This window comes from Heloderma suspectum, chromosome 4, assembly GCF_057233095.1.
Source record: "Heloderma suspectum isolate Gila_16-S chromosome 4, 16-S_ref, whole genome shotgun sequence".
Classification (NCBI taxonomy): Eukaryota; Metazoa; Chordata; class Lepidosauria; order Squamata; family Helodermatidae; genus Heloderma; species Heloderma suspectum.
Window position 1 is genome coordinate 192,635,636 of NC_139461.1, and position 27,099 is coordinate 192,662,734.

Genomic DNA, 27,099 nt, shown 5'->3' on the forward strand with positions numbered 1-27,099 from the left:
GATTCAATGGGCAGGTGGAACCACCCCTCCCCACTCTGCTATATAAAAAAAGGAAAAGACGCCACCTTGTTGTCTTTATCTTGCCCTGTCTCATTCCTTAATCAGGATTATAAGATACATATGACTTTGTGGGCAAAATAGTAAAATAACCGAGTATATTCATAAAGACTAGGGGTGACATCAGTCAAATGAAACTGGAAGAACTTTAGATTGGTTTAATGTGTGTCATAATCATAAATTTGATATAGGGATGGTATAATCAGGCATTGAAAAAGCATGTGACAAGGTGGAGTGGGAATTTTTGTTTCATTCAGTGAAGGCATTTAATTTTGGTAATACTTCCTAATCAATTGTAAGATCTCTGCAGAGTAATCCAAGAACCAAAATAACCATAAATGGGGGAAAAATTGAATATATCCATTACTATTGAAGCATGTGGCAAGGCTGCCTTTTATTGGCAGTATTATTTGCCCTATGTATTGAGCCCTTTCAAGTGGTAATTAGGTCCTAGGTTGTAAAATTAGTCATTATTCAGACAACGTTTTGATCACAGTTATGAAACTCAAAACATCAAGTGTAGAACTATCATAAAATATTGAGTTATTTCCAGGCTGCCCATTCCATGAATGGAAGGGCTCCTTCCAATCAGAGAAAGGACTAAGATTTCTAGTGGAGGCTCCTTGCTGGAGGATGTGGAGGAGAGAGACAATCTTCCCTGACTCCCCTTTTCCCTGCTGCTCTGCAAGGTTGCCTCACCCCTCTGGAACATATTTTTAGGGGGCACAGGGGTGTGTAGGGGGAAGGTTGGCCTCCCTCCATTTCCTTCAGTTTAACAGACTTCCACCAATCATAAGTCTGGATCCAACCAATTGCTTCAAATAGTGTAGTTTTTGGTTATAAATAAACCAAAGAAATTACAGGAATTAATATATCAGAAGAGATCAAGGTCGAAATATCCAAACAATTTGGTATGCAATGGGCACATGCATCACTGGAATATCTAGGAATACATATAACCATTCATAGTGATGAAATTTAACAAGCAACTTTATTTCTCTTTTGACTTGTGTGGAAGAGGATTTAAAGAAATGGTCCAAGTTGGAGGATCCACGGCTAGGATGGTTAGCAATAATACAAATGAATATAATACCAAGAAGCTTGTTTCTCCTTGAAAATGTTCCCCTATTGATGCCTGCAAAAATTTTGCAAGAAGTGGCATACATCGTTGACATCTTTTTTGTGAAGAAATAAGAAATCACATGTTTCTGCAATAAGCACACAACAGCTGATCGGCAAAGAAGGCATGAACTGTACTAATATTGTTCATTAGTATGGAGCCTCACATTTAAATTCTAGCACAATGGCTTGATGAGGCACACAACTCTCCCACAAATATATCCAAGCAAAGGTACTCCAAAATTCTTTTGCAATTTTCCCAATGTGCATACAAAGCAACGTTTAGTGAGATATGTTCTTATTTACAGTCAGATCCAATCATTTCAGCAATTCTTCAAGTCTGGAATAAGTATAGGAGTTTATAGTCATGTAAAATCTCATTATTACAATCCTTTTGTATATAATACTATTTTGCTAGTTGTTTTATGTATTTGGATTGTATGCTTTGTGTACTTATAATTATTTTTGTGTGTATTAATAATAAATAAATACATGTTTTGAAATATATTTTCACTTGAAAAATGCATTTCTAATCCCATTCTCCTTCAAAATATGCATTTTGATACTTTTTTTGAGTCAAGAACTGTGTTGAACATTTGACAAGTATGAAAGATATATACATTAGCTTGGGAGCTGTGGATTAAGTCAGTTCATACTGGAATTCACAAAGACTTAATTCCTCAAGCATCCTTATGTCAAATGTTACTCTATAGGTGTGTATGCATGTGTGCATGTATGCGTGTGTGTTGCACGCGCGCACACACACACACACACACTTTCTGTATCATGGAGAAGTTCCACAGCCCAGGTAAGTGAATTGGGCCTTAATTAGCTGAGGACGTGCTGCTATGCTCACTTCACTGGGAGTAAGCTCCATTGAACACAATGGGACTTACATCTGAATAAACATACATAGGATTGCACTGCATATTTTAGGTCTATGAATGGCCATCTTTACCATCTTGAGATCTTCCCCCAAACCTATAACTTCTCCTAATCTGTCTGTCTGTCTGTCTGTCTATCTATCTATCTATCTATCTATCTGTTGGATGTGATATTTCTAAGTGTGTAACAGAAGGAGTATTTGAACTAGTGTAATGCTGGCTACTGTGGTGCCTTTGTGCAGATGTGGAAAAGCTTGAAAACAAAGATAATTTATGACATATGATATGAAGAAGAAATAATATCTAGTGATAAACTAGTCTATAAAGCAGCAATGCTGGCTGAGAATGATGGGACTTGCAGGTCAACACATCTGGTGGGCATCAGCTTGGGGAAAGCTGAAATAAAGTATTAACCAGAATTTGTCACTAAAAGGATAACAGAGGCTGTAATCCTCTCCCTGCTTACATAGGAGTAAGGCCCACTGAACTCAGTGAGACTTATTTCTGAGTAGACATATAAAAGATTGCACTGACATTTGCCCTGATGTAGCTAGGAGGCCATATGCAGGCAGAATCCCAAAATGCACAGGGCATTTTGTGCATAAATGGTTGCTGCTGTGACTCTCTGGACTGATCCACCAACCAGGGCTGAGTGAATGTAGCTCAAGTTTGAATAGCTCCAATCTGCTGTTTGGGGCAGGAAGCTGCACTCGGGCCATCTCTGCTCTCCTCTCTCTGTTGAATTGCTGACTGGTGCTATTCAGAGTCTCTAGGGAAGGCTTAGTTGTGAATGTTTGGATCAAGGCAGAGGGAGCAAGACTGCAGATGGAGCAAGATGCAGAACCAAAATGTAAAGCAATCATTGGAGAATGCATGGCACCACCTTTTTGTATAATGAAACATCCAGTCATGATGACAAAACCTTCTTCGTAGTTGATTCAAGTGCTTGGACCTTTTTCTTTTAAGGCCATCAGTGCCATTGTCTGGATTTTCCATCAAATATGCCAAAGAGGCTTTTAGGAGTATATTTGCCTTTCAAACCCTCACAGGCAAGACTTCAAGGAGAACTCTCCAACCCTGATCATAGCAGTAGATGAAGCGATGCAGAAAGGCCCTCAAGCAATCTGCAGGGTTTTCCTGTCAGCAGCCTGAGAGAGTGTCAGCATCACCCTCCGGGACTTAGAAGGAGCTTTCGTCAAGTTCACACAGGCTCAAATTGGGGAGCTCCTGCTGTATGAGGCAGGGCTTACTTAGAATTTATGCATTCCCTTTTCAGATCTGGAGTAGAAGTGTCAGGATTAACTATGTTCCATCAGAGGGATTTTTGTTCTGCCCTAATCATTAAGGGCATACAAAGTACAACAGGCTGGATTACATTAACAGAAGGGAAATAATTTAAATATCAATGCTTTGTAGTTGGCTTAGGCTGCCATCTTTAGTATACATAGGCTGAAACGAGATGTTATGGAGATGCTACGGCTGCCACTTGAAAGTAGCCTCCATCCTCTCCCAGCAATATCTAGTAAACTAAAACACGTGATATCATTGCATTTGTTGTTTCCCCACTAATGAAGTGGAATTGAGGCAGTTTGTTCGATGCTAAGGAGGAGGGAAGAGATGTGGACTTCTGCTTTTGGTGGTAGTCATATGATCTCCATAGGGGTGGACGAATCTGTCCATTTTGTATACTATTTTTTTTAAAAAAAATCTTATGTTCTTTTTGTCCTGTTTATGAGAAAAGTTGGGAAATTTGGTAAGTATTTATCAAACAACGAACCAAAGAAAGTTCTCATTCATCTGCACTCATCAAGTCTGATAGGTACAGCTATTCCCAGCATAGACAAGACCATGGGGTACTTGCTTGCCATGAAGCTGTTGAAGGTGAGGAGCCTGTCAAAAAGAAGAAGAAGAGGTGGCAACCCTAATTCAGTACCATAAACATGGCTGAATACATCAGGATTCAAAGTCAGACTTTTAAGAGCTGAGCACTCAAAGCCCTGCCCTCTGCCTGGATGGATGAATCTGCCCGTTTCACTTTCTCCCACATTCATTTTTTTAAAAAGCTCAACTTCTTTCCATCCTGTTTGTGGAGGAATTTTCAAATGTTTTATTAAAAAGAAGTTTTATCAAAAAACGAACCAAACAAAATTTTTACCCATTCCTAGATTTCCATGTCTTGATTCAGCCTTACTTGGAAACAGGACACAGTGACAATCTGTGAAATGTCCACTTTTTTCCAGCTGGAAAATTCACTCTTGACAAATCGGATGATGTTTGAGAAGGTCTTAATCCCAATGAAGCTGGTGACCAGTCAGACCTCATCTGTTTTTCACAGTGAAAAAGATTTTCAGTAAACACTGTTGACTTGCCAATAGTAACTGTTCCTATTCATTGGAAAACTATTTATATTGTTTTTCAGTGCTGGATCAACAGCTTCTTGTGACCTCCTAACAGTGGTGGAGATATCCTCTCTTCCTAAGTTACAAATGCTGAAGTTTTGTAGTATTTCTATTTATTTTTAAAATGTCAGTTGTAGAGACCAACAAACAGCAGGGAAGTCAACAACTCTGAACACTGAGTATTTGCAGCGGGATTCCTCTAAGAATTGTTTTCTGCGCTCATTATGAAGTTCCTATGAAACAGGCTGCTGATGATCGATCTCCTGTTGGGTGGTGACATTTGCAGAAGTTGGACAAGTGGAGCAGCACAGGTGGATTCGGTGTTATAGTTTGTACGGCCCTTCTTTGTTGTGCTAAATTCACGATGAAACAAGATTATTCTTTCTTAAGCAAATTGCCCCTTTGGACTAATTATGATTGACTATTTGTAAATTTTCTCTTTATTGAACCTCACCTGGTATTTGAAAAATATGAATTAATTATTGTAATATGGCTGCCTTATATCAAATCAGGCAGTTATTCTGTCTAGCACGACTGCTCTGTCTGGCAGTGGCTCTCAAAGGTTTCAGACAGAGATCTCAGATAGTGCAACTGCCTGAGATCCTGTTAACTGGAGATGCCAGATATTGAACCCGGCGGCCCGTTTTAGGCAAAGCACTGAGAACATAAGAAGAACCCTGCTGGATCAGACTAAAGGTCCATCTAGTCCAGCATTCTGCTTTCCACAGTGGGCAACTAAAAAAACAGGGCTTGCAGGCCCTCTCCTTTTGTTGCTCCCCAGCAAATGGTATTATTCCGATGTACACTGCTTCTGACCATGGGGGTTCCATTTAACCATCATGACTAATAGTCAGTGGTAGATTGAGCCTCCAAAAATTTATCTAATGGACTTTTAAAGCACCCTGAGCAAATGGCTATCACCACATCCTGTGGCTGTGAATTCCTTAAACAAATTATGTGCTGTGTAAAGAAATCATTTATCTTGTCTGTTCTGAATCTTCTACCAATCAATTTGATTGGATGTCCTTGAGTTCTAGGGATGTGTGTGTGTGTGTGTGTGTGTGTTTGTGTGTGTGTGTGTGTGTGTGTGTGAGTGAGAGAGAGAGAGAGAGAGAGAGAGAGAGAGAGAGACTCTCTGTTTCTCCACACCAGGTATAATTTTATAAAAGTTTACCATGTTCCCCATCTTAGTCACCCCAACCCTGCCAAATTAAAAAGGCCAAAATGCTTTAGCTTTTCACCACGGGGAAAGTGTTCCAACCCCTTGAGAATTTTGATTGCCCTTGTCTGAACCTTTGCCAGGAGTTCAATATCTTTTTTGAAATGTGACAAGCAGAAGTATACACAGTATTTCCAATGCAGCAACACCATCAATGGTGTGTGTGTGTGTGTGTTTTATAAGAACATTATGATATTGAGTTGTGGCCTCTGACCCAATGTAAACTAATGCCGTTGTTCATCTTGTTTGTGAGAAGCCACATAGGAGTGAACATTTGGCTAGCCTCCTCACCACCTGAATGTAATTTCAGCACTCCCAAAGGAGGTGGGAGCTGGCTGCCAGTGCAGCTAATGAGCCAAAGCAACAATGGGCAAGATATAAGAACAGAGGAGAGAGCTAGGAAGGGAGGAGGAAGGAGAAGATATGGAAGAGTGCTGTTTATGAAGCCAGACAACAGAGAGACAAGTTTTCTGTTGGGGACATCCATTGAGATGAGAAAAAGGTATTTGAGAAAACCTTAGCCTCTGTGGTGAGCCAGCTATCTCTTGTGTAGTGCCTAACTGGAAAAATATTTAGCTTTCTTGAAGAACTGAGAGAAACTAAACATCAGAGGAGGGCAACAAAGATGATCAGGGGACTGGAAACAAAGCCCTATGGGGAGAGACTGAAAGCACTGGATGTGTTCAGCCTTGAGAAGGGAAGACTGAGGGGGGACATGATAGTGCCCTTCAAGTACTTGAAAGGCTGTCACAGAGAGGAAGGCCAGGATCCCTTCTCTATCATCCCAGAGTGCAGGACATGGAATAATGAGCTCAAGTTACAGGAAGCCAGATTGCGGCTGAACATCAGGAAAAACTTCCTGACTGTTAGAGCAATATGACAGTGGAACCAATTACCTAGGGTGGTAGTGGGCTCTCCCATACTGGAGGCATTCAAGATGAGGCTGGACAGCCACTTGTCAGGGATGCTTTGACTTGAATTCCTGCATTGAGCAAGGCATTGGACTCGATGGTCTTATAGGCACCTTCCAACCCTACTATTCTATGATTCTATGGTTCTATGATCTCTGAGAGGCCTTATTGTTAGCAGCTTATCACATGGTTATGCCAGGGGTGTAGAACCTCATTCAGCCTGAGGGCTGAATTCCATTGCAGAGAAGCTCTTGGGGCCTGCATTCCAGTGGTGGGCAGGGCCAAGTGCAAAAAAGGTGGGGCCAAACATGATAGCATGCTTTAGCTTAAAGCTCTTACTGCAGCAACATAACCTTAGAAGAGGCATTTCAACCTTTTAGAATGGCAGGGGGGAAGCTGCACAATAGCTGGTAAATTACCACATGATCATTGGTTGGGGCAAAGGGGGTCGGGCCAGGGGAAGAGAATGTGGCCTTCTGGGGATCCCTGGAGGACTGAACTCGGACCTCTGGAGGGCCAGATTTGGGCCCTGGGCCTGATGTTCTGCACCCCTGTATTACCCACTTTTCAATCCACACCCACAACTTTTTCTTTTTGCAAAGTAGCATACCATTCTTGAAGAAACTGCACCTTGAAGAGAAAAAAACAGTGTTTTGCCGAGAGGCAAAGGTTCTTTTTAGGATTCAGAAGCAACATACACAGGTGGAGAGAAGTTTAAGGAGTTTATTAAAGAGCAGGCAAAATGATAACCTACAATACCAATGCAGAGCAAGATAGCTTCCTTCTCCTTTCTGTTGTTGGGATCTCCAGATAAATGGCAACAGAGAGACCGCAGGTGAACGGCTGGCATGCAGCACCTCTGCGGTCCAGGTCTGCACCGAAGCTCAGCCTGGGTGACAACACGTTGGGGACTGCTATACCTACTATCTTCTTTGGCTACATGCAGTTTGGGACAGCACCCTATCGCCTGTTGGTGGTGGTCTGATTTTTAGGTCTCATGATTCCTGTACCACCCAACCTTGAAAGACAAAAAAAAAATAGTCAGGCCAAGAAGCTTGACAACCCTTAAGGGGGCCTGGTTCTTAAGGCCGTTCAGGAGATTCAGGCATGGAAGGAATAGTTTGTGCCATGTCACCCTAACTCCTCAAGATACTATCATCTTCTGGTGCATTTTCCTCTACAACCATTTTATAAAAGATGGCAATTCAGCTAATTAAGGCCCAGTTCATGGACTCCCTGGGGCATAGGGATGCTGGACAAATTTGAGACGGACTAAAATGTTGGGATGTATGAAACCCCTACCTTCCATTCCCCGGGGGGGTCCGCAGGGGGGGAGGCGATCCATTCCTCCCCCCGGAATCCTCGTGGGCCAGCTCTACTCCACGGCTATTCTGCAGAGCCGCCAGCCGGCTCCATATAGCCAGCGATATGGCCGCCATTGCTGTGCTGTATCGCTGAGGAGGAAGAAATCCAGACGCAAATGGCATCCACTATGCCATTTGTGGCCGTACAGCTCTTAGATTAACCTAACGCAGCCGTAAATGGCTGCATTTAGCTTAAAGTAAGGGCTTTACGGCCACAAATGGCATCCACTACACCATTTGCATCTATGGTTTTTCACGCGATAGGCTAGCCTTGGGCAAGGTAGCCTCTTCATGTGCTGGATAACATAATCGCCTCTCTGTTTTGTGTACAAAATTTCATTGGGTCTTGTTGCTCTTGTTGTCTATTAGAGGGTGCTCTTTTTGCTCTTGTTTTGAATATTGAAGGTCATGTCAAGGACTGCCAAGATAATCTATTTGTTGTTTATTCGTTCAGTCACTTCCGACTCTTCATGACCTTATGGACCAGCCCACGCCAGAGCTTCCTGTCAGCCGTCGCCACCCCCAGCTCCCCCAGGGTCGAGTCCGTCACCTCCAGAATATCATCCATCCATCTTGCCCTTGGTCAGCCCCTCTTCCTTTTGCCTTCCACTTTCCCTAGCATCAGCATCTTCTCCAGGGTATCCTGTCTTCTCATGATGTGGCCAAAGGACTTCAGTTTTGCCTTTAATATCCTTCCCTCAAGTGAGCAGTCTGGCTTCATTTCCTGGAGTATGGACTGGTTTGATCTTCTGGCAGTCCAAGGCACTCTCAGAATTTTCCTCCAGCACCACAGTTCAAAAGCATCTGTCTTCTTCACTCAGCCTTCCTTATAGTCCAGCTCTCGCAGCCATAGGTTACTACGGGGAATACCATTGCTTTAACTATGCAGACCTTTATTGTCAGTGTGAGGTCTCTGCTCTTCACTATTTTATCAAGATTTGTCATTGCTGTCCTCCCAAGAAGTAAATGTCTTCTGATTTCCTGGCTGCAGTCAGCGTCTGCAGTAATCTTTGTGCCTAGAAATACAAAGTCTGTCACTGCCTCCACATTTTCTCCCTCTATTTGCCAGTTATCAATCAAGCTGGTTGCCATAATCTTGGGGGGGGGGGGGGTTAGGTTTAACTGCAACCCAGCTTTTGCACTTTCTTCTTTCACCTTCATTATAAAGTTCCTCAGCTCCTCCTTGCTTTCAGCCATCAAAGTGGTATCATCTGCATATCTGAGATTGTTAATGTTTCTTCCAGTGATTTTAAATCCAGTCTTGGATTCATCAAGCCCAGCACGTCACATGATGTGTTCTGTGTACAGGTTGAATAGGTAGGGTGAGAGTATACAACCCTGACGTACTCCTTTCCCAATCTTAAACCAGTCCGTTGTTCCGTGGTCTGTTCTTACCGTTGCTACTTGGTCATTATACAGATTCCTCAGGAGGCAGACAAGATGATTTGGTATCCCCACACCACCAAGAACTTGCCACAATTTGTTATGATCCACACAGTCAAAGGCTTTAGCATAGTCAATAAAACAGAAATAGATGTTTTTCTGAAACTCCCTGGCTTTCTCCATCATCCAGCGGATATTGGCAATTTGGTCTCTAGTTCCTCTGCCTTTTCTAAACCCAGCTTGTACATCTGGCAATTCTCGTTCCATGAATTGCTGGAGTCTACCTTGCAAGATCTTGAGCATTACCTTACTGGCATGTGAAAGAAGTGCCACTGTTCGATAGTTAGAACATTCTTTAGTGTTTCCCTTTTTTGGTATGGGGATATAAATTGATTTTTTCCAATCTGATGGCCATTCTTGTGTTTTCCAAATTTGCTGGCATATGGCATGCATCACCTTGACAGCATCATCTTGCAAGATTTTAAACAGTTCATCTGGAATACCATCGTCTCCTGCTGCCTTGTTATTAGCAATGCTTCTTAAGGCCCGTTCAACCTCACCCTTCAGGATGTCTGGCTCTAACCCACTTACCACACCATCAAATCTATCCCTGATATTATCCTTCCTATACAGATCTTCCGTATATTCTTGCCACCTTTTCTTGATCTCTTCTGCTTCTGTTAGGTCCTTGCCATCTTTGTTTTTGATCATACCCATTTTTGCCTGGAATTTACCTCTGATGTTTCTAATTTTCTGGAAGAGGTCTCTTGTCCTTCCTATTCTATTATCTTCTTCCACTTCCATACATTGCTTGTTTAAAAGTAATTCCTTATCTCTTCTGGCTAACATCTGGAATTTTGCATTTAATTGGGCATATCTCCCCCTATCACTGTTACCTTTTGCTTTCCTTCTTTCTTGGGCTACTTCCAGTGTCTCAGCAGACAGCCATCTTGCCTTCTTGGTTTTCTTTTTCTTTGGGACATTTTTCGTTGCTGTCTCCTGAACAATGTTATGAACTTCCATCCATAGTTCTTCCGGGACACTATCTACTAAATCTAGTCCCTTAAATCTATTATTCACCTCCACTGCATATTCATGAGGAATATTAGTGAGCTCATATCGAACTGATCTGTGGGTCTTCCCTATTCTCTTTAGTCTGATTCTAAATTGTGCAATAAGAAGTTCGTGATCTGAACTACAATCAGCTCCAGGTCTTGTTTTACCGACTGTATAGATGTCCGCCACCTTTGGCTACAAAGGATGTAGTGAATCTGATTTCAGTGTCGACCATCTGGTGAAGACCATGTATAAAGTCATCTTTTAGGCTGTTGGTAGGGATGCCACAGAATTCCACCACAGACTGAAATGGGATTGAATTCCCCTCAGTCTGTGCCACGGAATCCTCTGAGGAATGGCCCACAGTAGGGATGTATGAAAGTCACTTACCTTTGACGAAATTTGCTTCGCAGTGGGGGGGAGGTGCTCCATCCCTCCCCCTGAAATTCTGGCCAGGGGAGAGGCATCCCCCCAAAATTCTGGCTGGGGGGGCGGCGCCCTGTCCCTCCCGCCACGAATCCCGGCCGGCTGGGAACGCAAATGGCGGCGGCCATAGACGCCGCCGTTTGCGTCCCTGCAGTCAGCTGTGATAGGCTACGTAAATGTTTATGTAGCCTATCACGGCTGAGTGGAAAAAAAAAACAAAAAGCTGCGCGTACGCAAATGGCGGCGACCATGGGTGCCGCCATTTGCGTTCCTTATTTTGGCACATGTAGCCTACGTAAACATTTACATAGACTACGGCGAAAATAAGGGGAACGCAAATAGCGTATGCTATTTGCGTTTCCCTTATTTTCGCCGTAGTCTACGTAAATGTTTACGTAGACTACACGTGCCAAAATAAGGAACGCAAATGGCGGCGCCCAAGGGCGCAGCCATTTGCGTACGCATGGTTTTTTGTTTTTTTTCACTCAGCCGTGATAGGCTACGTAAACATTTACGTAGCCTATCACGGTATTTTTTGAAAATCTAGCCGTGATAGGCTACGTAAATCTTTACGTAGCCTATCACTTTTTTTCTTTTTTGTTTTTTTTTTACTGGAAATGGTGGCGGCGGCAGCTGGTCGAAAGACCAGCCGCTCCAGCCGCCGCCGCCGCACCACCGCCGCACCGCCGCCGGAGCTGCCGCCGCCAGGGACATTCGCCAAAGGTAAGTCCCATCCCGGGTGGGGGCAGACCGTTTCACCACCGATTTCGGGGGGCCGAATGCGCTGGCATTCGGTCTCCCGGAGATTCATGGCGTAATTCTCTGACATCCCTAACCACAAGGTCCTGTGCAGAGCTTTTTTTTTTTTGTCATCTGCACAGAGTCATGAAATTTTCGTAAATAAAAACGTAAGGTAGTATATTCCGATAATAAATACGTAAGTTTTTTTTTTTAAAAAAAATGAATTGTGCTTACCGTCTTGTTTGTGGGTGTTCTTTTTCAACTGAAATCCTCCGTTTCCGTTTCCTTTCAGCCATAACACTTCCTCCTCCTAGGGGCTTCCCAAAAGAAGGCTGTCCTAGGGGTACCTGAGCGATGCACTCTTTGTTTAAAGCAACGCTGTTTGAAAGAAAGAAAAAACCTTTTAAAACGACCATGCCGGTCTGGAGCCCTGCACGAGGTATTATTCTCCCTGCTAAGCTTTATATTTCCACATCCAGCCTTGTTGTTGACGTTCTGAGGCTAAAATGGAGAGGAGAACCAACTCTGTGCATGTCTACTCAGAAGTAAGTCTGATTGAGTTCAATGCGACTTACTCCTACATGTGAGCACCCCACTTGCCCCCAGCTCAGCTTTGTATTTCTACATCCAGATCATTAGCAAACGTTCTGTTAGTTATCTCACTGGATGACTTTGGGTTGGACTCTAACCACTACACCATACTTCTGTTATGAAACTCATGAAGAAAAAGAGACAGTATAATGGAAAGTTCTTTCTGAAGCAGTCACACTTCACTTGTACAAATGCAGCATGAAGGGAAAGATCAGCAACCTTCTCTTTGTTTGAATAAAAAGCACACTCTGCAGTCTGCACATGCTCAGGGAATGGACAAAATGAGGAATAAATATACCAGGGAATATGAAGAACTATATTCTTACATTTTGTGTGTGTGGAGGAGAATCTCTCTCAATCCTGCTGTTCCCTGGAAACCCCCCCCCCCCAGTCACCCAAGGGTCTTCTGAGATAACTAACAGGAGGTTTGATAATGAGCTGGATGTGGAAATACAAAGCTGAGCTGCGGGCAAGTGGGGTGCTGACATGTGTAGGAGTAAGTCACATTGAACTCAGTAAGACTTACTTCTGAGTAGACATGCACAGAGTTGGTTCTCCTCTCCATTTTAGCCTCAGAACGTCAACAACAATGCTGGATGTGGAAATATAAAGCTTAGCAGGGAGAATAATACCTCGTGCAGGGCTCCAGACCGGCATGGTCATTTTAAAAGGTTTTTTCTTTCTTTCAAACAGCGTTGCTTTAAACAAAGAGTGTATCGCTCAGGCACACCTAGGACAGCCTTCTTTTGGGAAGCCCCTAGGAGGAGGAAGTGTTTTGGCTGAAAGTAATTACTGCATGTCTCAGGGCAGGAGAAAAAAATACATAAATATCTACGAAAAATAGCCTTTCTTACGGAAGTTATGCAGACTCACGGAGATGACTGTGCACCAGAATTATGGTTGTTGGTACGGATTTATCTTCGTAAGTTTTGGAGCGGGAAAAAAAGAGGAGAATTCCGGGGGCTTGTGAATGACGGTACGGAGCACTGGCCGCAAATTATGGAAGTCAAGCGGCACTGAAGGTACACAATTCGTACATCCCTAGTTGTTGGAAGAGAGTGTTTGTTATGCACAGTGAGTTGTCTTGACAAAATTCTATCAGCCTATGTCCCACTTCATTTTGTTCTCCCAGACCATGCTTGCCTGTAATTCCAGGTGTCGTTTGACTACCCACCTTAGCATTCCAGTCTCCTGTAATGAAAATAACATCTCTTTTTGGCGTATTATCCAGTAAGTGCTGCAGATCCTCATAGAACTGATCTGCTTCTTCAGCATCTGTGGTTGGGGCATATTTTTGGATCACTGTGATGTTAAATGGCTTACCCTGAATTCGAATTGGGATAATTCTATCATTTTTTGGATTGTATCCAAGCACTGATTTAGCCACTTTATTATTAATTATGAAGGCTACTCCATTTCTTCTGTGGTCCTCTTGTCTGCAGTAATAGATCTGGTGGTCATTTGATGTGAAGTGGCCCATTCCAGTCCATTTCAGTTCACTGACACCCAAAACGTCTATATTTAATCTTGACATTTCCCCAATAACCACATCCAATTTGCCCTGGCTCATAGATCTTACATTCCAGGTTCTTATGCTGTGTTGATCTTTAGAACATCGGATTTGTCGTTCACCACCAGCACCATCGGCTGCTAGCCGTCCTTTCGGCTTTGAGCTAGCTGCGTCATCACATCTGGGGCTAGTTGTACTTATCCTCTGTTCCTCCCCAGTAGCATTTTCACCATCTTCCGACCTGGGAGTCCCATCTTCCGATGGTATACTGACATATCTCTGGTGGTACTGATCCATTTAGTTTTCATGGCAAGAATACTGGGGTGTGTTGCCGTTTCCTTCCCCCAGGATCGTATTTAGTCTGACCCCTCTGCCATGACCTTCCCTTCTTGGGTGTCCCTTCATGGTTTAGCTCATGGTGTCATTGAGGTGCTCAGGCTCCAGCACCATGGCAAGGTAACGATCTCCTTTGCTGGAGAAGAGAATCTATAGGCTGCTTAATTGTTTTACTTCACTAATTTGCATCCTCTGACTATGGCAACCCATTTGTTACCTGACCAGAAAACCAAGGAGAACCTTGCTTCAGAGTGAGTTGAGCACAGCTGAGGTTACTGGAGAAAACACTGAGTGGTTTTCGAAGATAATTTCCACATAATAATATAGGGCATGGAAAATTTTGCCTTGCATGCAATTCAAAGAAGTTAGTAAAAAGAAGAATGAAAATTCGCCTAATGCTTTCTTGGATATAATTCCAGAGAATGCAAATCAGGGCTTGTGACTTTATTGAACTATTTTACAGTATGCCATAAACATGGTTCCAATTGAACAAACATGGTGTCAACTTGCAGGGAAACAGCTGATAAGTATCAATGCCAATAAACTACAAATGACAAGCAGCGGGAGCAGTTAAAAAAAAAAACTTGAGGGAAAAAAGAAAGAGGCTGTCATGCTGCTGCAAATGGTGAACCACACCCCCTCAAGCAATTCAGCAAAATGGTCCCCCCACCCCCAATTTCTCTGTCCACAAATAGTGTGTAGAATTTTGAGAGGCCGTTTGTACATAGCTGTATGTCTCAGTATCTACTTGCACTTCCAGTATCATACCAATGGAATATCACCAAAACTTCAGATTTTGCAACAGTATTCTAGTGCAGCATTTGATATATCACCATATATCACTTATATGGTGGGATGTATCAACTGCACTGGACTGTTGATCTTTTAAGAATGCTTTCTTAAAAGCCACTGTTAACCCTTTCCACATGAATCCCATTGCAGGGCTTCATCACCAGAAAGTTGAAGCAAAACCACTTCCTGCATCAGAGGTAGGCAACGTGGTGCCCTCCAGATGTTTGGGACCACAACTCCCATCAGCACCAGCCAGCTTGGCCCATGATTAGGAGTTATCAGAGTTGTAGTCCAAAACATCTAGAGGACACCACATTGCCTAGCCCTGTCCTATATTGTAAATCTGCCCAGAATTACATTCCAGCATGCCAACATATACCACCAGGACCTATCTACCTTCAGCTTTCAAAGCACTTGCTCTTTGTAACTGAGCTTTATGTGAACTAAATTGGACATATGTTTTCTATTCCTTGCCTACAGAAAAGTTTACTATAGTCATAAATCTGTGTGTGTGTGCAAGTGATCATCATGGCAATCACTCGTGACCGAGTAAGATTGTCTTCCAGAGATAAAGTCTTAGCTGTGGGTCAGCAGGTGGCTGTGAAGGCCGATTCTGGATCTACACAGCTTCCCACAGTGAGGACATAGGTTTCCAGGTGGGTCACAGTGAGGGTTTGCTTGACGTGCCTTCCACTGAGCTCGTTTCTCCCTTTCGCTCTGTACTCGAGCTTCTTCAAAGTCCATAGTGCCTTTAATATAAGCTGACCTCCAGTTGGAACGCTCATGAGTTAGAGCTTCCCAGTTATCAATCCTTATGTTACATTTTAGCTTTAAGAACATCTTTAAATCTCTTTTGCTGTCCACCAATATTCCGTTTTCCATTCATAAGTTGGGAATAGAGTAACTACTTTGGAAGACGATAATCAGGCATTCAAACAACATGGCCGATCCAGCAAAGTTGATGTTGAAGAATCATTGTTTCAACGCTGGTGGTCTTTGCTTCTTCCAGTATGCTGACATTAGTCCATCTGTCTTCCCAAGTAATTTGCAGAATTTTTCGGAGGCAGTGTTGGTGGAATCTTTCAAGAAGTTGGGAGTGGCGTTTATAGATGGTCCATGTTTCACAGGTGTACAGTAAGGTCAGTAGTACAATGGCTTTGTAAACAAGCATCTCTCTGTGTGTGTATTATTCCGATTCAGTACAAACAGTGGGAAATTCTCTGCTGGCTTAAGTGGCCTAGTTGCTTAGCTATGTATGGTTATGTGATGGGGAGTAGTACCCCATGTGATCCCTGGCAACACAAAATGGCTGTTGGAGGTGCAGAATAGAAATTATGCGAATAAACTGCATGGTTATTCCCCTCTCCTTTTTCAGTTCTTGAGCCAACAATCATTAGTATTGCATGACATGTGTGCCAGTCAGGCCAAACCAGGCACAGATGCAGACAGTGGTTTGGTGGTAAGTATGGTGAGTGAAAACACTGTTGGATGTGTTAGACAAACCCTAGTTAGCTTTGACACTGAAAGGGGGGAGAATGCCAAGGTGAGAGGAGAGTGATAGGACCTATACTGAAATACTTATACTGATACCGGCAGTCCTCTGATTGGTTACCTAAGCAAGAGGAGGAGAGAGAAAACTATGTGTTTAAGGGTGCCATTTTTAAATCTCCTGAGCCCACTGATGAAGAGATGCATGTATTTACCCATCATTTTACTCCATTCCAGTTTCCCATTAATCTCTCTCTCTCTCTCTCTCTCTCTCTCTCTTTCTCTCTGTGGGGAGGTAGGATTGGATTCAGATTTAGGTGTGTGCAACTGAGCTGGCAGGAGTGGACTTCTCTGCCCCTTCCTTGCCACAGCATCCCCTACAGCCCCCTAAAAATGCTTCATGGATGGCCAGGAGACCCTACTGGCCGGGGGGGAGGTTTTCTGAAAAATATGCAGGGGCAACCTCTGTGAACAGAGCCCTACAGTCAAAGCAAGGCCGATCCTGGATCCAACACAATGTATCTAAACGTGCATTTTCTCTCAAAACACATTTAAATGCACATTTTAAAATGTGCATTATCTTTCAAAATATGTATTTAAATATTATTTTGATATGTTTGTATGACCGAGAAGACCTGCAAAATCCTCTGGCTAGGTAAAGTTCTGATCCACACATTCCTTTGATGCGGTGAGTGTCTGGACATTTTGGACAGGAAAGATCGAATTCCTCAAGCGGCCTGACATCTGTGCTGCATGAGCAGCAGATCTGAAGTAAACAAAGGGTGATGTGGAGGGTTGACAGGCAAGCGTAGCCCAGGACAGATCTCAGTCGGCAAAGTGGGCTGATTCAGGATCAACACCAATACCTTCACTCTCAGAGCGGGACTTCATGCTCAACCTGCCAGATGGCACACCTTTGAGAGACCCTTATTCTACCTCCTCCTGGCCATCCCTTACCAGTTTAACTGCAACCAACACCAGTGGATGGAAGCAACTCTATCTGAGCAAGTCATCTTGGGAAAACCCATAGCTGTCAGAATAGCTCTGAATGTCCGAGGCAGACCGAGGCACTTCAGCAGTGACCCACTTTGCTTTGGGGCACCTCAGTGCTGTTCTGATCCACTTTGGGTCTCACTGAGGCACCCCTGAAGCACCCCAATTTGCTTCGGTATTCATATTTGGCAGTGAAGTGATGCACAGCCCTAAAAGGAACCCCTTGTCTACCAGTATCTGAGGGCCAAAACAGACATTACTTTACATGTGTGTCTATCAGCCACACATTTTTGTTTTCATTTTTATTCTAGAGTATGTGCAGAGCGTTGATATATATTGTATCCTAGTGTGTGTGTGTGTGTGGGGGGGGCTTTTATGACCTGGATGAGGCCCTCTGTGCCTACTGAAGAATAAAAATGAAAAGAAGACATAGCTGAAAGACTCACATTTAAAAAGTCACATTGGTTTTGACCCTGGTTGGTAGTGAGGCCAGGGCTGCCTGCAGAACTGTGGGTCAGACTAGCGCTGTGCATTCTGTGGTGTTCAGTTCAGTTCCCCATGCCCGGCATTCTGACAGCCAGAGGTTACATTGTCTTTAAATTAATGTGCATACCTGCCTGAGCATGGGGCAGATTAAAGAGGTCATTAGATGATGAGATGCATAATACATGAAATGCATAATACATATAATCTTGTTTCTGCTGTATATATTAGACTCCAGTTATTAAACACTGCATTAAAATGCATTCAGAATTTAATCATGTAAAATTGTGACACTGCCTTATACAGAATCAAGGCCGGTATTCTCTACTCTGACCGGCAGCAACTCTCAGGCAGAGGTCTTCCCCAATGCTGTTGCCTATGGTCCTTTCCATGGGAGGTGTTCGGGAATGAATTTGGGACCTTCTGTGTATGGGTCCAGTGAAGGCTGCTGGCTCCGATTTTGGTGGGGTTGTGGATCTGCTCTGGGTTTCGGTCAGAACCAGTCAGAACTCTAAAGGAGCTATCCATGGTGCTTAACCCTGCCCCCCCCCAAATAGTTTCAGCACCTTGGATGGCTCCTTTAGAGTTCTGGCTGGTTCTGACTGAAACCCCGAATGAATTCACAGCCCCACCAAAATCAGCATGTGCTCTGAGCTATGGCCCCTCTCCCAGTGACCTGAATTGCACTAATTTAGTACTATATGTTAATTCTATTGCACACTTATCAATGCCACACCCCAAACTCTTTATTGCAGGAGAAGCTCCAGTTGAGAGAGAGAGAGAGAGAGAGAGAGAGAGAGAGAGAACAGATTATTATATATGGATCTTTCTTACCTGCATAAAACACTCCTGTACTAGTGGGGGGGGGGACCTGATGTTTGAGGGTCACATGTGGCTGTAGGCTTAATTTCAGACAGGTGGTCGTAGCTGCCGCCACTTGCGTCCCTGTATTGAGCCATGATAGGCTATGTAAATATTTACGTAGCCTATCACAGCAGGGGGGAAAACCCCAGCGTATGCAAATGGCGGTAGCCGCCGCCATTTGCATACGCTGGGGTTTCCCCCCCTGCCGTGATAGGCTACGTAAATACTTACATAGCCTATCACAGCCTCCACAGGGATGCAAATGGTGTCCCTGCGTTAGCTGTGATAGGCTAAGTAAGTATTTACATAGCCTATCACGGCTATGAAGAGGAGGAAGCGAATGGCGGCTGCAGGACGGCTGCCATTCACAAATCAGCATGGATGGGAGCAGGTAAGTGCTCTGTTTCACATGCCTTTTGTGGGGTGGGGGCGGTGGGGACTTTGTCCCATGCACCTTTCGTGGGGGGGGGGCAGGGGCTTCGTTCCACGATGGATTTCGGGGGGCCGGATGCACTGGCATTTGGCATCACCGAGATCCGTCACAGAATTCTCTGACATCCCTCAGGGCAGTCGAGAGCTGTGATTGGAGAGGATCATTGAAGAAATGGAGCATGAGGAAGCTGCACATGATCTGTTTGGACTTCAGACTTTACTGTAGGCAAGTTTGCATTCTTTCTTTCTTTTTAAGCCATGTTTATTGTGAGTTTTAACAAAACAAAACAAACAAAAAAATAACACACACACACCCAGTTTTAAAAAATAATATATTCTAAAATCCTCAGTTTCAAGTATTACAATATTCTAGGGAGAAAAAAAGAGAGAGAAAGAAGAATAGGTTCCATGTAAACGTCAGTAAAAGCAGACCAGATATCCAAATCTAAGGCCATTTGCAAGTTAAGCCTAAATACCACTCTGTCAAACGTTGCTAGCATTGTTAAGTCTTCAATCCATTGCATTATAGGTGTTGAGCTTTTATCCTTCCAGTATCGTAGTATCAGTCTTTTAGAAACCAAAAGGGCGCAAATAATCTATTTACACTGACCATGTGTTACATTCCAAAAAGGAGGTAAGTAATTTAAGAGAACATTTACATCAATAAATATTAAAGAGATTTCTAGGGATGTACGAAAGTTCCACCACAGATCTCGGGGAGGCTGAATGCCAGCGCATTCGGCCCCCCGAAATCGGTGGCGGAATGGCCCCCCGCCCCCCCCGGGACGGGACTTACCTTAGGCGGATCTTCCTGGCGGTGGCGGCGGCGGCGGCTCCGGCGGCAGCTCCGGCGGCGGCTCAGCGGTGGTGGCTGAGGCTGCCGGTCTTCCGACCAGCTGCCACCACCACCGCCATTTCCAGGTAAAACAAAAACAAAAACAAAAAAAGTGACAGGCTTCGTAAAGATTTATGTAGGCTATCACGGCTAGACTTTAAAAAAACACCGTGATAGGCTATGTAAATGTTTGCGTAGCCTATCATGGCTGATTGAAAAAACAAACAAACACGCGTACGCAAATGGCGGCGCCCATGGGCGCCGCCATTTGCGTATGCGCGTTTTTTTGGTTTTTTTTTAAATCAGCCATGATAGGCTACGCAAACATTTATGTAGCCTATCACGGCTGACTGCAGGGACGCAAACGGCGGTGGCTATGGCCGCCACCATTTGCGTCCCTGCTAGCCAGCGGCCGGATCTCCGGATGCTGGCGGAGCTGGCCAGCGGCTCCGCAGAATCCCTGCGGAGCAGAACTGGCCGGCCAGGATTCTGGGGGGGAGGAACAGAGTGCCTCCCCCCCTGGCCAGGATTCCAGGGGGAGGGACGGAACGCCTCCCCCCCAGCATCAGCATAATCTGCAGAAAGGTAAGTACCTTTTGTACATCCCTAGAGATTTCCAATACAACATTTATCCATATAATAACTTCCTCCCAAAAGGAGGCAACTATTGGGCATTTCCAAAACATATGAATAAGAGAAGCATTAACTGCATTCCACCTCCAACTATTAGCTGAGTTTGACAAGCCTTTATTAAAGAGACGTTGTGGTGTCTAATAGACCCAAAACAAAAGTTTTTGCTGAATAAGGTGTAACCAAAGATCCTTAGAGATATCTGATACAGATGCCAAAATGGTGGTCCATTTTGTCTAACATGGTTAGACAAAATAGGACATTCCAATTCCCTGTTCCATTCCTGCTGTAAACCACATGTAAACCACATTGATAATAAATATTTGTAAGCATGAATTGTGGGTCAATGTATCTGGTCAGCTTCAATGAGTGTTTCCAATAGTGAAGGAGACTCTGAATAGGGATGGCGGAGAATTTCTCCCCGAAACTTCGGGGGGCCGAGCGCCAACGTGTTCGGCCCCCCGAACAAGTTTCGGGGAGAAATCCTCCGCCCCCCCGCCCCCCGCCCCCCCCCGGGACGGGACTTACCTTCCCTGAATGTCCCTCCTGGCGGCGGGTCCGGCTGGCAGTTCGTCCGGTGTTCGAGCGGGGCGGGAGTGGCAGCCGGTCTTTCGACCGGCTGCCGCCCCCGCCATTGCAATGAAAGAAAAAAAAAAAAACACATCCCCTGATAGGCTACGTGACGATTCACGTAGCCTATCACGGCAAGATTTGCAAAGTCAGCCGTGATAGGCTACGTGAATCGTCACGTAGCCTATCACGGGTGACTTTAAAAAAAAAAAAAAAGCACGTACGCGAATGGCGGCCCCCATAGGGAGCCGCCATTCGCGTTCCTTATTTAGTTGCTGTAGTCTACGTCAATGTTTACGTAGACTACGGCGAAAATAAGGGCAACGCTATCTCCCCGAACAACCTTCGGAGGACCGAATGCATTGGCGCTCGGCCCCCCGAAGTTTCGGGGAGAAATTCTCCCCCATCCCTATCTGTTACTGATGCGTTTTCATTGTATTTTAATGTGTTGTGTTGTTCTAATCTATTTTTAATTATTTTTGTAAGCTGCCTTGGGTGCCATTTGGGGGGAGGAGGCAGGATATAGATCAAATAAATAAATAGGCAAGAGAGATTTGTCCCTCTCCTAGCAAACTACTGGGCAGGGAGGGAGAGAGGAAGAAAGAGAGAGGGTGTCAGAAAGAGAGAGCAAGAGAGCGAGAGAGCAGCAAAGGGGGTGGCAGAAAGAGAGAAAACGGCTGGCCCTACCCACTTTTAGTTCCAGCTCTTCCCAATGCTGGCAAGCAGTCCTTGACATATTGCACTCAAAGAATGTGGCCCCCAACAGGTTCCCCACTCTGATCTATATGAAAGTCAAAAAAGATTTAACTTATTCAAATGCAAGGCCTTATTTGCAGAAACAGCAGTACAGAAGAGCTTAAGGGGCATCGGCTCAGTCCACCACATGGCTAAACCAGGCAATTTGGATGTAATGTTATTTATTCTTTTTGAAGGCCCATTGGCTGAAGCTGGAGACAGAGCGTGGTTTTCTCAGAAAGTGGGGGAAGGTATGATAAAGCCATCAGAGCAGGCAGTGTGCTCTCTCTTTCCTTTTGTTCTGCTATCATCTCTGGTCAAAAAGATTTTGAACAGGGATGGATGCATTTGTCAGTTTTGGTTTTTCTCAGTTTCTCATTTTTCCAGTCTTAAATTCGGTTTGTCTTGAACTTTGAGAATTTATCCAGCTTTAGGTCTGGTTCATCCTGAATTTTGAGAATATTTTTTTTTTTGGGGGGGGGGGTTTGCATGAAAATTCATAAGAATTTTCTGCACATTTCTCCCAATCCATGCATTTTTCTATGCATTTTTTGCATAGTATACACGTTTTTTGCAAGAATTTTTCCTTGTTGTACACATTTTTTTATTGGAGAACTCCACTGCAAAATTCAGGAAAGTGAAGATTTTGAAAGACAATTGAGTTTCGGTTTGGTTAGTGGTTCAAAAGTGCGAAATTAGATGAGTTTGCATTAAAAAAGTGAACTGGATGAATTTCTCCCCTGGCTCTAGCTTTGAAGCACTACAATCTGGGGCAGCCCATCCACATAGGTGAACTAGGTGGTCACCTAGGACACCAAGTTAAGTGGGGCATCAAATTCAATGAAAAGAACACAATAGTTTAAAAAAAACCATTTAGTTTTCTAAGAGCTTTCTTAGTTCTTTCTACATTGGATGTGGTGGTAATATCAGTTAAAGCAGAATAGAGTAATGGATGATTTTGGATTTGTAATAATAAAAATTATAATTAACATTTTAATGCATTTCTATTTGAAATCAGACTGAAATAGCTGTTGTGCACATATCTATCCTGAAAAATTCATCTCTGTTATCTCATCTCAGAAATATTGGTTGGACAGATGAGTGGATGGAAAAACCAGATAATTATGCCTCAATTTAAATAAATATGCTTTAAAACATTAAATGGAAAATAGGGGCAAAATGTTTCCCAGTTTACCAGAAACCTCAGCCTAGATCTGCCCTTGGGGCGCGGGGTTGGGGGTGCCGATTGCATAGTTCACCTGGGGGGGCGCAGTTGCTGGCAGCTAGCCTAGGCCTGCCTGAATATAAAAATCTATGAACAGAGCAAACAGTGGCATGAGCACACACTCCAAGGCCAACAATGCCTTTATCATGCCAGTTTCAACTTTGGAAAAGAAATGCAGACTGTCTTGTGCTTGCCTCAGTCCTGTGATCTGCCTTCGTCTCCCCCATTCCCTACCACCCGCTACTGCCTCCCTTGCCCTGCCTCAAGGTACGTATGTAGACCTTGGGAGAGTGGAAGGGGAGAGGAGGTCATGGAGGCAGTACAGGGTGCATTGTGAGCACCCTCAAGCTTTTTTGAGAGACTTCGCAGTGAACACTCACAAAAAGCTTGAGGAGGGTGTCAGGGTGTCCTACTTTACAGAGGACAGTCCTCTATTTTGGAGAGGTGGCAGAGGACAGTCCTGTATTTGAAAGTGTCCTCTCTTTGATGGGCTGTCCAATCCAAGGTTAGTTTAAAGTCAAAGAACCATAAGGAGTGAGAGCAGCAGGGGCCTTGAAGCTGCCCATGAAGAGCACCCAGATATGCTAGCACACTGTGCAAGCATACAAGTCACCAGGTCATGGCCTTCCACAGTGTGGTGACAGGTACTGTATTTCTATTGAAATTGCAATTGTTATTTTTAAAGTTGCACCTACACAAATACATTCACATATGCAAACGTTATGCAAATTGGTGTCCTTTTTATCCTCTTCTTCAGTGATGCAACTCCTCTGTTTTGGCAATGCAGAAGTGGCCGCCTTTAGCTCAAGCTTTTGATTGGAACGTGAGCTGAGGCTCAGCACCTTTCAGGGCAAGCAGAGGAGTGCTCATGCAACCTTAATCCAGCCTAAGTCCGCAACCTGACGTTCCTCGGGCTCACGGTTCAAGTCCCACTTCAGGCTCAAGTCCTCCTGATGTACAGGATTGAGCAGGTCATGCATGATCACAGGATCTCAACATGCATTTCATTGCTAATGTTCTCCAAGATTTATCAAATCTGTCCTGTCATAAACGGGACGGTTATGTTGTTTACCATTTTAGGTTAACACAGTGCTGCATGTAATTAACTCCTTTATAGCTGCTTTGCATTGCCTTCGGCTGTTTCAGTGAACAGCTAGCTAGTCTCCCCAATTAATGTTGCTGCAACATTTCGAGAAAATCTAACTTCATTGTGAAACTATGGTGCAGAAGAAGAAACAATGGTTTCTGTTACTGACGCTAGTTTCTACTGGCTCTGAAGGACAAACCTAAGTGATCTAGGGAGACAATTGGGGGGGGGTATCTGCAAAAGAATATGATTTCTTAATTAGCAGCATCTATTAACTCAACACTATATGTAAGCTGATGTGGCTCTCAACAGCGGTGTTATTAATCATGTCTTAATGTAAAAGCGTAAAGCACTTGCTGCTTTGTAATGTTCTTTCCAAATAGTCCCTGTGGGAATCACAACTTTATTTCATTAAAATGCCTGCCTGCTGTTAATTGATCTTAGAAAAACATGAACAAATTCACTGTGCTTTGAGAGGCATTGGTGTACATTTAGAAGTTCATGCGCTTCACTGTTGCGGATTAAGAATGCTACAGATCACTCTCTCCTCCTGTGATGAACAGCATGTTGCACTTGGCATTGCTGGCCTGCTTTAATTAATAACACTTGGGTAATATGTTGGGTGTGCCAAAGGTTAAAAAAAGGGGGGGTTGTTTGCAAACTGTAGTGTTTTTCACGCCAGCTGGGACACAGTAGGAGTTTGGGTCATGGGCAATTAATTTTAAGTTTTAATGACTCTTCTTCTGTGAAAGAAATGCTATTCTTTAGCAGAAATGATTGATGAATGTTAAACTCAGTTGATTTTGGAGAGATTAAAGTGCTCAGTATTTTCTTTAAAAGTGAACAAAAGACCTAAGAGGTGTGTACATATACTACACACACACACACACACACAGACACACACGTGCATACTTTTCTCTATATATAGCAGATGAAAAGAAAATCTATATGCATTTTCTATCGTATTGATTACCTATAAATACATTAAAGACAGCCTCCAGAATAAAGGAAGAAAAAGATTTGGAATGCAGTGCATTCGGAACGCATTCTTTAAGCCTTGTTCATTAAATAAAGCCTTAACCAACTGAGGTCACAATCCTATGCAAGTTTAGCTGGGGCATGCTGGGAGTTGTAGGACTTTTTCCTGTCTAAACTTGCACAGGATTCTCCCCTGAATTAGTCACATACATAAAATTGTTTGACGGTTAACTCAAGGCTATACACTTTGCAGATTGACAACTGTAATAAAATAGTACACAAATGTAAAGTCATCCCCCTGATCTAGTTTATGTGAACATATTCCTTAATTAAGTGAGAAACCACGTGTGCAAGTGAGTACTGGCCGTGCAGCTCCTGTCCTGGCCTCATCCAGGTGCTGGGGCTGTATATAGAGAGCCCAGGTTAGAAAATCAGTGTAGCACCTAACAGCTTTTAGTTCCCCATCCAGCTTTTTCCTTCCTAGCAGCTGATTGATACCATTTGCTGATTATCTGATCAGGGTTACTTACAGTATGTGCCATCATTTCTCCTGTCTGCCCTGGATCAGGGGTGCCCACTGTTACCATTTTCATGATACTATAAATTCCAAAAAGGAATAAATAGAGCTCATTTCATACAGGTGAGATTGTGTAATTTATTTTTTTCCTTCCTTCTCTAAATATAATGAAATGTGTCAATTTTATGATATTTATAATTGATTACATTTATATCCCACCTTTTTCCCTCTTGCAAGGAACCCAAGGCGGCTTACGTAATCCTCCGCCTCTCCACTTTATCCTCACAACAACAACCCTGTGAGGTGGGTTGGGCTGAGAGTCTGTGACTGGCCCAAAGTCACCCAGTGAGCTTCATGGCTGAGTGGGGACTAGAACCTGGATCTCCCAACTCCCATTCCAGCCCCCTAGCCACTACACTACACTGGCTCTGTAACGTAACATGAACCAACATTTTTCTGAGCCAAAGCCATAACTGATGCCTGCTCAACTTGTCCATTTACCATGTTCCATTGTTCTATTTCCATTTGTCATTCCAATCCTGGCAATATCATAAGGATTAAAAATTGCAGCATCTGCATTCTTCTCTTTTAACCACTCACTTGGTTATATCTAAGAAATGAAAGCACTGGATTTAATGGCTTATCATATCCCGGAATTTCTTTGATTAACTACTTTCTTTCAGAAGGTCACACAACTGATCTCTACAGTATATTATTGATAGAGCTGAAATACATTCAAATTCATAAACATGGCCACTACACCTCTTTGATTGAAACAGGGAATATGAAGAACTATTTTCTTCCATTATGTGTGTGTGTATGTGTGTGTGGGGGGGGCTTCTCCCACAATCCAGCTGTTTCCCTGGTATGTTTATTCCTCATTTTGTCCATTCCCTGAGCATATGCAGAGTGTGCTTTTTATTCAAACAAAGAGAAGCTTGCTATTCTTTCCCTTCATGCTGCATTTGTACAAGTGTAACTACTTCAGAAAGAACTTTCCATTATACTGTCTCTTTTTCATGACTTTCATAACAGCAGTGTGGTGTAGTGGTTAGACAGCCAGTGTAGCCTAGTGGTTAGAGTGTTGGACTGGGACATGGGAGATGGGGGGTTCTACTCCCCACTTGGCTATGGAAGCTCACTGGGTGACTTTGGGCCGTTCTCAACCACACACATTGTTTGTGTGTTCTTTCTGAAGCAGCTACACTTGTACAAATGTATCATGAGTGGAAAGATTAGCAAGCTTCTCTTTGTTTGAATAAAAAGCACACTCTGCACATGCTCAGGGAATGGGCAAAATGAGGAATAAACATACCAGGGAATATGAAGAACTATATTCTTCCATTATGTGTGTGTGTGTGTGTGTCGGGGGGGGGAGCTTCTCCCTCAATCCAGCTGTTTCCCTGGAACCCCACCCCCCTGCCCCATTCACCCAAGGGTCTTCTGAAATAAAATAACCTAACGGGAGGTTTGA

General features: G+C 43.7%; 1 long non-coding RNA gene across 1 annotated transcript; it reads left to right on the forward strand.

The window, feature by feature from the left end:
• Positions 1 to 18,929: 18,929 nt before the first annotated feature.
• On the forward strand, positions 18,930 to 25,742 carry LOC146347882 (uncharacterized). The gene is made up of 3 exons (XR_014789907.1): positions 18,930 to 19,007; positions 19,182 to 19,274; positions 23,801 to 25,742. It is a non-coding gene; the product is annotated as an uncharacterized LOC146347882 (long non-coding RNA).
• The last annotated feature ends 1,357 nt before the right edge of the window (positions 25,743 to 27,099 follow it).